Raw genomic sequence first — 12,723 nt, 5'->3', positions numbered from 1 at the left:
CAACTCACCGTATTCCCATACCACTCCATATAAGCCCACAGCCCCTTCGTCGTGTACATCTGGACCCTAGAATCCGTGAGACTCGTAGGCAACAGACAACCTATATTGATGGTCCGGAAAAAGAGGTTCTCCGACATGAAAGGTTTGCCAGGCTTCCAAGCAATGGTCCTTTGCCGATTCTTCATGCTTGCAATCTTGCGGTACCATCACTGGAAGGGTGAGAATCCGTGCCGCTCAATGGTGATCTTTTTCTTCTCGAATAACACGTCGTCACGAAGAGTCTCGATCTTGGAAGCAGAGAGACCTTGAATGCCGGAGATGAAGACGGGCTGAAGAACAAGAAGAGAGAAAATAATTGAGTGCCAATCGGTAAAGAACAGATGGACGGACGGGAAAAGATGGGAATAATGAGAGTAAGTAGAGGCAAATGAATAGAAAAGGTTCCCACGATGAGCTCAGGCAGCGAGGACGGCAATTGCCGTGAATGAATAGAAATATTCCCATGGTTTGCTCAGGTAGCAAAGTCGGCAAATGCCGTGATGGATTGATACCCCAAATATATTTTTTCCCATGATCAGTTCAGGACAGCATAATAACCGAGTATCCTATATACATAGGACTCGGAATTGCCTTGAAGAATAAGAAGGGGATAAAGAGAATCTTGGACTTGTACAAGGCAGCTTCACAAGGTGTATACCATCCAAAATCATTCACAGAGGAAGAGGAAATGCTAGCAAATTTGATCTGGAGATTAGGAGGTATACGTCTTGCAGAAATTGCTCACCGTGCACTTGGTCTTCCTAGCATGACTACTATTCGGCATCACTCAACTGTTCCTTCCATCATCCCTTCATATGGCCAACCTTCACCCACTGAAATTGAGAAGAATATTGCTGCTTGCTTTGAGAGCATCCTTTCAGTCCTCCAGTCTCTTCCTGCAGGTGTTCTTCAAGTTATTTTGATGTTTGATGAGATAGCAGTTGAGAAGCGCCTTCGATGGGACTATTCAACAAACATGTTCATGGGGCTATGTCGGGAGCACTCACACAATGTTGATCTTAAGTTCAAAACCAGTGAATCAATGGATGAGATGTTTAAGGCTATTGACAATAATGAGGTTCACTATGCATCTGAGGTAATAACTTTCTCAGTCACTTTTTAAGCCAATGCTCACTTAAATTATACAGGCTACTGTTGGTGCATTATCAATTCTGAGTAATGATAAAAGACTTTATGCAGCCCGTCCAATTCTTGTATCTGGAACATGCAAGAAAGAGAATGCTCTGGAGCACTGTACTTATATTCTCAAGACTGTTCTAACTGCTATCAACCATCAGCAAACAATCAATATGCTTCACTTAGTCTCTATTGCTTCAGATGGGGAGCCAAAATGTGGAGGAGCATTGGTGCTTCTTACATGCAAGAAGGAACTTGCTTTGGACTCTTCTATTTATGAATATCTTTCCCCATGTACCCTGCGCTTCGTGAATTTCCTTGTAGGAGATAATGACATTACTGCTGATAAGGATTATAAACATGTATTCAAATGGCTTCAAAACCTTTTCATCAGGTTACGTGGTGTCTCTATTCTTGATGTACATATCACACCAACAATGATTCAATCACATCTTCGATCTGAAGGTCATTCAGAGGCTCATATATATGAGCTATTCAAGCCAAATGATAAACAGAATGTTGAACTTGCATATAAGCTACTTAAAGATGTATGGAGTCTTCCTGAAGCATCAAGTGAGAAGCCTGGTTTTGCTCATGCACAAAATGCAATTTGAATACTGGGGAGGCTTTGCAAATATATTCTCTTTCCTTATATTTGCATTGACTTAACATTGTCTGAGCAGCTTTGTTATCTCAGTGCTGCAGCACATCTTAATCTTATACTTTTTCAAGCATCACAGAAACACTTTTTTCCTACTCTTTTGTTTGGTGACATTATGATAACTATCAAGAATGTGTATTTCTGTGTGGCCAAAGCTAAGATAGATACACCAAATGAAAAGTTTTACATAATTTTACTTGGAACAGATGGTCTGGAGAAGTTGTTTGGTATTCTTCGGACCATGGTGGGCAATGATGCAAATGTTGATATGCTGCAGCTAGTTACCAGGCTCACTGGAACAACTGAAGTTGCCAATATTCTGGCTAGACACCCAAATTGGGATCATGGAACACAACAACTTTATCTTCCAGCACTTGCATGAGACTCATCAAGAGTTCCTAAAAACGAGGACCATCTTACACCATCTACTTGGAGAGGTGATGTCTCATTGCTTTCAGTTTCACTCCAAACTTGCTAGCAACAAGAAAAGGCTATGGCATTGGAAGAAACACCAGAGATCAGGCCTCTTATGTCTGCTATTGATATCACAACTGATATTGATATTCTCCGACCCTTTGGCACTCTGATTCTCTCCCAACCCTATTGTAACGAGCATGCCGACGGAAACCTGACTTCCACTCAATCCAACAAACCACAGCCCGGAATCCTATGGATCCCGATTCCCAGTTTCTATTTCATATTCCATTTCATATTCCTTTTTATATTTCACTTCACCATTACAATTTATCAATAGCCCAACATCGGTAGCGAACATGTCATCGGACCCCATCGGCTACCGACTGGTAGAATACATCCTCTGACAACCCTAGAATGTAGACCACTCCGAGTAGGAACTAGATCGGACTCCTAACTAGTATATAAGCCTTAGAATTACACTGTAGATACTCAGTTCGAATATCAACTTGGTTCAGCCCAATCTCTCTCTCTCTGACTCTAAGTCTAACTCTCGTTCTCCAGTCCGCGGAACTCCGATCCGTTGGACTTATCTTTTACCTCATCTCTGCCACTCCGCGGACTTCCGTCCGTATCCATCTTAGGGCTTCGGCTCAGGGGTGATGTTGCTAATAGCTTCGCCTATGCCCGACGCATCCCACGGCATTCCGCTACGTGCACTTACTGCCGCAATCCTATTGGCACGATCCTAACAGTATATTCGAACTCAAACCCTTGAGTCGAAATTTCTTCCTAACCATGTCTTCTACTTTCACTGTTCCTCCAGAAACCAGCCGCAACTCCACGGTCAACAACCGAACCTACACCATGGACGATATCCCTGCCTCTGCTTCAAAAGAGGGTCCCCTTCTCTTCAGATCGGATTCCGCCCCTCGCCAACAATCCCGTAGGGAAACCTACCTTCACAGTGGCTTCACTGCTCGCCAATCTGATGCTAACCGATCGCCTAACCCCTTCCTAGCCCAGCGATCAGAATCCAATGGCTGGGGCGAGTATCGAAGCGACCCACCACGGAACCCAACTACCTCTCTGTTCGATGACATCCCAGGTCGCGATGACGACGACCAAGGTTCAGAAGACGAGGAATTCCCCCCCTCACACGCCAATGAATGGCTGCGGAAACCCATCAGGAAACCCTGGCGGTGGCCCACCCAATCCTGGTGGCCCCGGTGGTCCCGGCGGTCCTGGAGGAGGACCTAACAACAATCCTGGTAACAATCCTAATCCTCCCAATAACGACGCCCAGATCCTCATTCAACTCATGAATGTCCTCCATGGCGTCTCCGATGCTGTCAATGGCAATCGACAACGTGCGGTACGCACCAAGGTCAAGGAACCAGATACCTTTGACGGTTCGGACTCCCAAAAACTTAAAGCCTTCATCGTCTCCCTCCAGTTGAACTTCAATGACCGTCCCGATGCCTTCCGATCAGATACGGCAAAAGTCAACTACGCTATCTCCTTCCTTTCCGGTGTTGCCCTTGACTGGTTCAAACCGGATATCCTCCACCCTAATCACCACAACCCCCCTGCTTGGGCATATTCCTATACCGCTTTCCTTTCAGAACTCCGCACCAACTTCGGCCCCTTCGACGCTGTCGGTGATGCCGAAGATGAGCTTGAAAATCTTCGGATGCGCGACAGAGACCGCATCATGAAGTATATTGTCAAATTCAATCAGTATGCTGCCATTATTGGCTACGGCGACAACTCCCTTCATCATGCCTTCTACCGTGGCCTTTGCTCTCACATCAAGGATGATATGGCCCACCACGGGAAACCCGATAATCTCCATGATATGCGGAATCTCGCTCAAGAGCTCGACGCTCGCTACTGGACTCGGAAATCCGAAATCTCCTGAGAAAATCGCAGTAACCCATCTTCCTCTTCCAGCAACAGCAACAAGGCGAAGGGTTCTAACTCTTTGTCTCCCAACTCCAACTCCGCGAGCCAAAAGTCCTCTCATTCGGGCTCCATGGGATCATCTTCATCTTCCCCCAACAACTCTTCCTCTTCCAACCCTAAGCCCTACACTGACAAGCTAGGCAAAGATGGCCATCTTACTCAGGAAGAAAAGGACTGCCGTCAGAAGAATAACCTCTGCATGTTCTGCGGAGGTAAGCACAAGACTGAAGATTGCAACAAGTGCAAAGCCGCGGCCTCCGCTCGGGGTCGTGCAGCTGCAGCTACTCCTGCCCCTACTCCCGAGTCCACTGCCTCTATTGAAATGGTTCCATCGGAATCAGAAAACTAGAGAGCAACCCTGTATCCTCCGCACTAGGACAGGGTTGCGTTGACTGTCACAGTGCACTGGAGATTGTAACCCTCAACGCTGCTGCTCTTTCCAATCATTCCCTAACTGTCTCTCTCTCATCTGAAGTCGGCTCCGGATCGGAGTCCGATGGTTCACCCATTTCTACTATCCTTTGTTTTCTTGCACTCGTTGATTCTGGCTCTAGCCACTGCTTTGTTGATTCGAAGTATGTTGAGGATCACAACCTCCTTACCAAATCTATCCCACCTGTCCAACTTCGGCTTCTCGACGGCTCCGTCGGATCTCACATCTCCCAATCCATTTCCCTTCCAATCCATTTCCCTTCCAGAGACATCCTTCCTATTGACTTCTACATCACTCGTCTAGATTCATCTTGTAACGTCGTTCTGGGATACAACTGGCTCTCCCGCTACAATCCGTCGATTGACTGGGTAAAGCACAGTATCACTTTCCGTTCACCATTATCGGTTGTTTCTTCATCAAGCACTTCCGCGGCTGCCAACACACATGTGCCAGTCCGCTCGGACTCTTCCAGTCCAATCCAACCATCCCAATCATCATCTTCCACCCCAAAATCGAGATCCCGACGGGCTCCGCCGCCTTATGAACCTATCTATTCCTACCCTACCATTCCTTCCTTTGGTGCTTCGGCCGCCCCCAAGATATCTATTATTTTGGCTGCCGCTTTTGTCCAAGCTTGTGCAGAAGAAGGAGCTCAGCAGTTCACATTGCAGCCTTCTACGCCTAGTGTTAGTGGCAAGTCTACCTCCGCGGCTCCCGCTAACTTATCCGATGTCCCACCAGAGTACCATGAATTTGCTGATGTATTCAGTGATTCCCTTTCTGAAAAGCTCCCTGAGCATCGCCCTTACGACCTCAAGATCAATATTGAGGAAGGCTCCACCCCTCCACTCGGACCCATCTATTCCCTTTCTGAATCCGAACTAAAAGCCTTACGTGAGTTTATTGACGATAACGTCCATAATGATTTCATCACTCCTTCCCGCTCTCCGCACAGAGCCCCGGTACTGTTTGTCAAGAAGAAAACTGGTGAACTTAGACTCTGTGTAGATTATCGTGGACTTAATAAAATCTCTAAAAAAGACCGTTACCCTTTGCCCCTCATTTCTGACCTCCTCGATTCTGCGCGTTCCGCTCGTCTCTACACCAAGCTAGACCTTCGTCATGCCTATCACCTCGTCTGCATAGCCAAGGGTGATGAATGGAAAACCGCTTTTCGGACCCGCTATGGTTCCTTTGAATGGCGTGTCATGCCATTTGGACTCACTAACGCTCCCACGGCTTTCCAACGCTTCGTCAACGACATCTTTTCCGATATGCTTGATGTATCTGTCGTCGTATACCTTGATGACATCCTTATCTACTCTGACAATCCTGAGGATCACCGAAAACACGTACGCGAAGTCCTTCGCAGACTCTGAGCCAATGGCCTCTACTACAAGGGTTCCAAATGTGAATTCCATCGGGACTCCGTCGAATATCTTGGTTACATCCTCTCACCCGAAGGCTTACGCATGTCTGAAGACAAGGTCAAAGCTATCACTGACTGGCCGGTTCCACACAAGGTCAAGGATATCCAATCCTTCCTCGGCTTTGCTAATTTCTACCACCGTTTTATTCACGAGTACAGTGAGATCGTCCTGCCCTTAACACGACTCACTCGCAAAGGTACTCCATGGAAATTCGACGAACAATGCCTATCCGCTTTCAATGAGTTGAAGCAGGCTTTTACTCATGCTCCTATCCTTACCCACTGGCTTCCCGACTGTCAACTGGTTGTGGAAACTGACGCATCCAACTATGCTATTGCCGCCATCCTATCCATTTACCTAGAGGATGGTGAGATCCATCCCATCTCCTTCTTGTCCCGGAGTCTCCACGGTGCTGAACTCAACTACAATACGCACGATAAAGAGCTCCTAGCCATCTTCAAAGCTTTCAAATACTGGTGCCACTACCTTGAAGGCTCTGCGGAGGCCGTGGACATCGTTACAGATCACAAGAACCTTGAGTATTTCTCTACTACCAAGGTCCTTACTCGATGTCAAGTGCGCTGGTCCGAATTCCTCTCCCAATTCAACCTCGTTATTCGGTTCCGACCGGGGAAACTTGGTGGGAAACCAGACGCCCTCACTAGACGATGGGACGTCTACCCTAAAGAGGGGGATAATCAATATGCTCAAGTCAATCCTCACAATTTCCGACCCGTTTTCACTCAAGAACAACTCTCCGCTTCACTCCGCGCTACATTCCTTGAAGGTCCTGTCTTACGCACTAGTGCTATCATGGACATCGACAAGCTCCACTCTGATATCAAGAACGCACAGCCATTGGATTCCGCTGCCACCGAAGGCCTCCAACTTGCATCGTCCTCTTCCAACTCCTCTCGGTGGTCCGTGGATGAATCAGGACTACTACGTCTTGACAGTCACATTTATGTCCCAGACTCCAATGATCTCTGTCTTCGCGTTCTCCAAAACAATCACGACCACATCTTGGCAGGGCATTTTGGTCAAAATAGGACTCTCAAACTCGTCCGACGGAATTACACCTGGCCACAGATGCGTGAATACGTTCGCCACTACGTTAAATCCTGCACTACCTGTGGATGTAACAAAACACCTAGACACCACCCTTTTGGCTTACTCAAACCTTTGCCAGTCCCAGTACGCCCGTGGGATTCCATTTCTATGGATTTCATCGAACAACTACCGGATTCCAATGGATTCACTGCTATCCTCGTAGTTGTCGACCGCGCAAGTAAGCAAGCAATTTTTATCCCCACTCATGACACCATCAACTCCGAGGAGCTGGCCCGGTTATTTGTTAACCATGTGTTCGCTAAGCATAGTGTTCCCAACCATATAACATCCGACCGCGGCTCCGAATTTATTACGATTTTACCCCTATTTTCCTTATCTTATCCTTATCTCTCGGAACCCCGGACCTACCTATCTTATCTCCCGGACCCATGATATTCCGCCGGCACACTCTTACCCGGTTACCCAGCTGCCGTCACCCCAGTTCACGCTGCCGCCTCCCAGATGACCAGTGACCTGCATGCGCCATCATGCTTCTCTTGATGGCATCATGCTTCTTAGTAGTTGGACGAGAGTCGACCGCCAGTCGAGGGCGGTCTACGGGATGCAGCCTATTCAGACGGAGTCCCACGCAGATGCAGGTGATATGCGTTCTTTACTCTCATTCGTCGGGAGTACACTTCTTTTAGTGCCCTCACTCCTCATTCGTTGAACGACGCACTTCTCGCTGCACGCGCCCTTGTAGACACTATTCTTAGTATGAGTCTAACATGTATTTAAGCTAGCCTACGCTGTGGCCTTAGACCCCAGCTTCGGCTAAGGTTATACACTCCTAACTCTTACAAGCTCCTTGCTTTCGCTATAAAGTGACGCCTAACTTTTCGCAATCTACCAACGCCTCTCTAACACTGAATCACCGAACGCAAGTGACAGGATAGAGACCAGCCTTGGCGAAGGTTCAAGTTAGTGCTTAACAGAATTTGTCTCCCAGTTCACACGTGCTCTTGCCAAAGCCTTGGATATGGAGCTCCACTTCACTTCCAGATATCACCTGGAGGCCGACGGACAAACTGAATGTGCTAACCAAACTCTGGAACAGTACATCCGTATCTACTGCTCCTACCAACAAGACAATTGGGATACCTTACTACCCATTGCTGAGTTTGCCTACAACAATGCTCCCAACGCTTCCACTGGAATCTCTCCATTCTTTGCTAACAAAGGCTATCATCCCAATATCACTGTACATCCTGAACGTGACATCGCCTCCGCTCGGGCCTGTGACTTCATCGTTAACCTTGATGAGCTCCACCAATTCCTTCGAGATGAAATCACTTATGCTCAGTCCCGTTACAAATTACAAGCAGACAAGCGGCGGTCCCCGGCTCCTGACTTCAAAGTAGGTGACAAGGTCTACCTCAGCTCTAAACATATCAGAACTACTCGCCCTACTGCGAAATTTGCTGAACAATTCCTAGGACCATTCAATATCATTGCTCAGCCAGGATCCCATTCCTTCACTCTCAAACTCCCGTCGGACCTCCGCTCCATTCACCCTGTGTTCCATGTCTCCCAACTTGAACCCATGGAGACCAATACTATCCCTAACTGTACCCAACCTCCACCACCTCCAGTTGAAGTCGACGGTGAGGAACAGTATGAGATCTCTCAAATCCTCGACTCTAAACTCGACCATCGGTTCCACTGTCCACTCCTATACCGAGTCCAATGGTTGGGTTATGAAGGTACTGATGAAGAGTTTGCCTGGATCCCCGCTACAGAATTCTCCGCGGACGAATATATAAAAGACTTCCACCAACGTTACCCAGACAAACCAGGACCGCTATCCAAAGTCACCATCTGCAAAGCCTCCCTCAAACCCTTGCCCATTGCTTCTTGACCTACTCATAACTTATTGGCTCCCTACGGTCTCCGCTCCTCGAATTTCAAATCAAATCCTGGAAAACTATTGCAAATTACCTTCCTAATTGGGAACAGAGCCCATCGGATGCCTATTTCTTGCTTTCCTTCTCCCTCTTACTCACTCAAGCCTACAAGCCAAGATATATATATATATTTATGCCCATCGGGGCCCACGCTTCAAAATCTGTGTACAAGACAACATCCAAAAAATATATACAAGTCCAAGAAGAGCGCCTAGGATTCCACGTGCACCAACTCTCCCATCACCACATCCTCGTCCACCTATCTTCCCCTCCACTTCCTTCCTCCTCCTCATCACTCATAACAAGAAGCTCCAGCTCATCCAGTGCCGGAACGCCGATGGCACCCGCGCCCGGGCACATCTCATCCCTCTTCTTCTCCTCGGGATCCAATTCCCCTTCGGAATCCTCTACCAAAAACTCATCTGCATCATCCAAATACCTCTTCCACAATGCCCACTCAATCCAATGGCCTCTGAGTGCATAGAACTTGTCCCTTGTGTCCGAGAAATGGTCGCGATGTTTGATGGCCAATCGAAGACTGTCTTTCCCAAGGCAGCCATACCAAACTTGCATGTTGGCGACCTCGAAGGGATCCGTGGCATCGAGAGTTTCGGTACCCATCACATGAGCATTCCACAACTGGGCAACGTCCTTGTCAAGTCGCATACGCATCGCGATCCGTAGGGCCTCCGAGTTCACGTTCTTGAGGTTTCCTAGCTCGACCTCAGACGCCACCCATTCCTCCCTAAACTCCTCCTCGACGAAATCCGATGGCCATTCCGGAGCATCACCCTCATGAAAATCGTCAACCAAGTCATCGACGCGGCTTCTGAGGAAATCCACCTTTCCCTCTACCCTTTCCAAGCCTTCCTGGAAATCGTCCATCTTGTCGCAAAGTTTTTGTAGGAGGTCGATGACCTCACTGGACCCCTCGGATCCTGAACTTTCACCTTGTGGAAACACACACTTGTTCTTCTTTAATTTGCACCGTTCGCAAGTGCGCCCACGGTGAATGAAACATCTTACGTTGTCTGTCTTACAACGTCCACAATGCTCTATACAGAGCAAGTCAGCATAAGCGACAGGACCCTATGGAAGTCACTTACCGTTACCCTTATATTCTTTGTCGTCCGCCTGCATCTCAGGCTCGGTCTTCAATTTCTTCAAAGGCCTTCCCGACGGCCCCATGACCTCCTCTTTCCCACTGACCACCACCGCACTAGACTTGATCTTACGCTTTCTCGAAACATCTGCGGCCTCCAAATCGGTCACCTTGCCCTTACCCTTCCTATCCTTCCTCTGCTTTACCAATTTTCTCAACGCCTTCTCCTTCGGGGCCTTCTCCTGCTCGTCATCTCCGTCGGACCCGCTACCAACCCTGCTCCCCTCATTCCCATCTTCCTTCTCCTTCTCCGCCTCCGTGGCCTTGCTAGCTTCCACCAAAGCCTTGGCCTTGGCCTCACCTTCCAACTTCTTCTCTGTGGCCCTCCTTTCCTCCAAGGCCCTGGCCTCCTCTTCCAACCTCCGCTGCTCCGCGGCGGCCGCCTCTGCCTTTGCCTTAGCCTCTGCCTCCTCTTGCCGTTTCTTCTCCGCGGCCTCCCGCTCCTCCCTCTCCTTCCTTGCCTTGGCCTCCGCAACCTTCCTCTCCTGCCCCAATTTTTTCTCTCGCCGTTCCAACTCCAGAGCCCGCCTCTTTTCCTCCTTTTGTTTCTGCGCTTTCCAGGCCTCATGAGCCTCTGCAGCATCCTCCCTAGCCTTCTCCGTGGCATCCCGCTCGTCATAAAAGGCTTCCAGGTCTTCAGGCCGAATATCTTCGGGCGTCGGGGCAGGCTCGTACAGTTTGGGCGTCATGGAAACATGGTACTCGATGGTTGACGACATGACGAACGACGAGGACGAAATTCAGAAAATAGAGGAGATGGTGGTGGTAGAAAGCTAAGAGGTGAAAAGCCACGTGACCAACCTGAAAAAATTCCACGCGGTCACACCTGGCCATTGGGATCTGCGTCCTTGAGGGCAAGAACGCTAAGGGGGGGATACTGTAACGAGCATGCCGACGGAAACCCGACTTCCACTCAATCCAACAAACCACAGCCCGGAATCCTATGGATCCCGATTCCCAGTTTCTATTTCATATTCCATTTCATATTCCTTTTTATATTTCACTTCACCATTACAATTTATCAATAGCCCAACATCGGTAGCGAACATGTCATCGGACCCCATCAGCTACCGACCGGTAAAATACATCCTCCGACAACCCTAGAATGTAGACCACTCCGAGTAGGAACTAGATCGGACTCCTAACTAGTATATAAGCCTTAGAATTACACTGTAGATACTCAGTTCGAATATCAACTTGGTTCAGCCCAATCTCTCTCTCTCTGACTCTAAGTCTAACTCTCGTTCTCCAGTCCGCGGAACTCCGATCCGTTGGACTTATCTTTTACCTCATCTCTGCCACTCCGCGGACTTCCGTCTGTATCCATCTTAGGGCTTCGGCTCAGGGGTGATGTTGCTAATAGCTTCGCCTACGCCCGACGCATCCCACGGCATTCCACTACGTGCACTTACTGCCGCAATCCTATTGGCACAATCCTAACACCTATGCACCTGATGACAATGAGGATGAGGATGAAGAACAGGAGGAATCTAGAAATCAGGATGCACAGCCAATTGCTGGTATCATGGGTATACCCTATTCACAAGACATTGAAGAAGCATTGACAATGGAGAATATTGGGTTAAGCAGTACATCCCAAAAATTTTCCTCAGAGGTTATCTTAGATGGCCAGAAGCTAAATAAAGCTCATGCCCTTGCAACTCGATCAAAACACCATTATATACCAATATCAACAAACCGGCTGCAACATGTTGCTGGTGAGAGGAGATTCACACATTCACACACAAGTCCCATGACAATCATTGGTCACCAGTCTACATCCAGTGAGCCCAGCCTGATGCTGAGTGAGCCTATCACTACACTTGTCTATTGTGAGAAGAACATATTTCTAGCTGTTGCTGAAGTAGTTGATATTCACCTCAACTTGGACTCTCTAGAGAAGCTACCATTAGATCTTCTCAAAGAAGATACATCTACAGTAACATACCAAATTGTTGATCTCATTCCAACAACTCAGGATGATGACCCATCCCTTAAAAGTGACTGGCACTCTACTAGTCATCTTCAACCCACAATTTGTACTGTGCCAGGTCATCTCATTCAACCCATTAACCCCATACTGTCCACTGCAAAAGAAAAACCATTCTATTTGTTTAGCAGTGATGTACTCATAGTGAGTAGCACGGGTGCAGCGGGTTTAGGCGGGTTACGGGTAAGGGTCAAGCGGGTAGGGGTGCGGGTTTGCATCGCGGAATGTTTGGCAACCCGCCTACACCCGTGAACCCCTCAGTGCCCAGTATGGTTGTCTAAATTTGCTTCCGTCCGGTGTTCAACTGTACAGTCTTACTAACATCCACTTTTAAACAAAAAATAATCGAATACACAGATTAGCGACCACCTCAGATTTTCTCCATATGGATCCGGTGAATCCAAGCGACATCATTGACGGCAAGCGAAAGCGCCACCAGACCGAACGCAGCAAGGCGAGTGGGATCCAAGCTGCTGAA

This window comes from Desarmillaria tabescens (assembly GCF_030435595.1).
Source record: "Desarmillaria tabescens strain CCBAS 213 chromosome Unknown EV420scaffold_113, whole genome shotgun sequence".
In the NCBI taxonomy this organism is placed as follows: Eukaryota; Fungi; Basidiomycota; class Agaricomycetes; order Agaricales; family Physalacriaceae; genus Desarmillaria; species Desarmillaria tabescens.
This window is presented reverse-complemented; position numbering follows the sequence as displayed.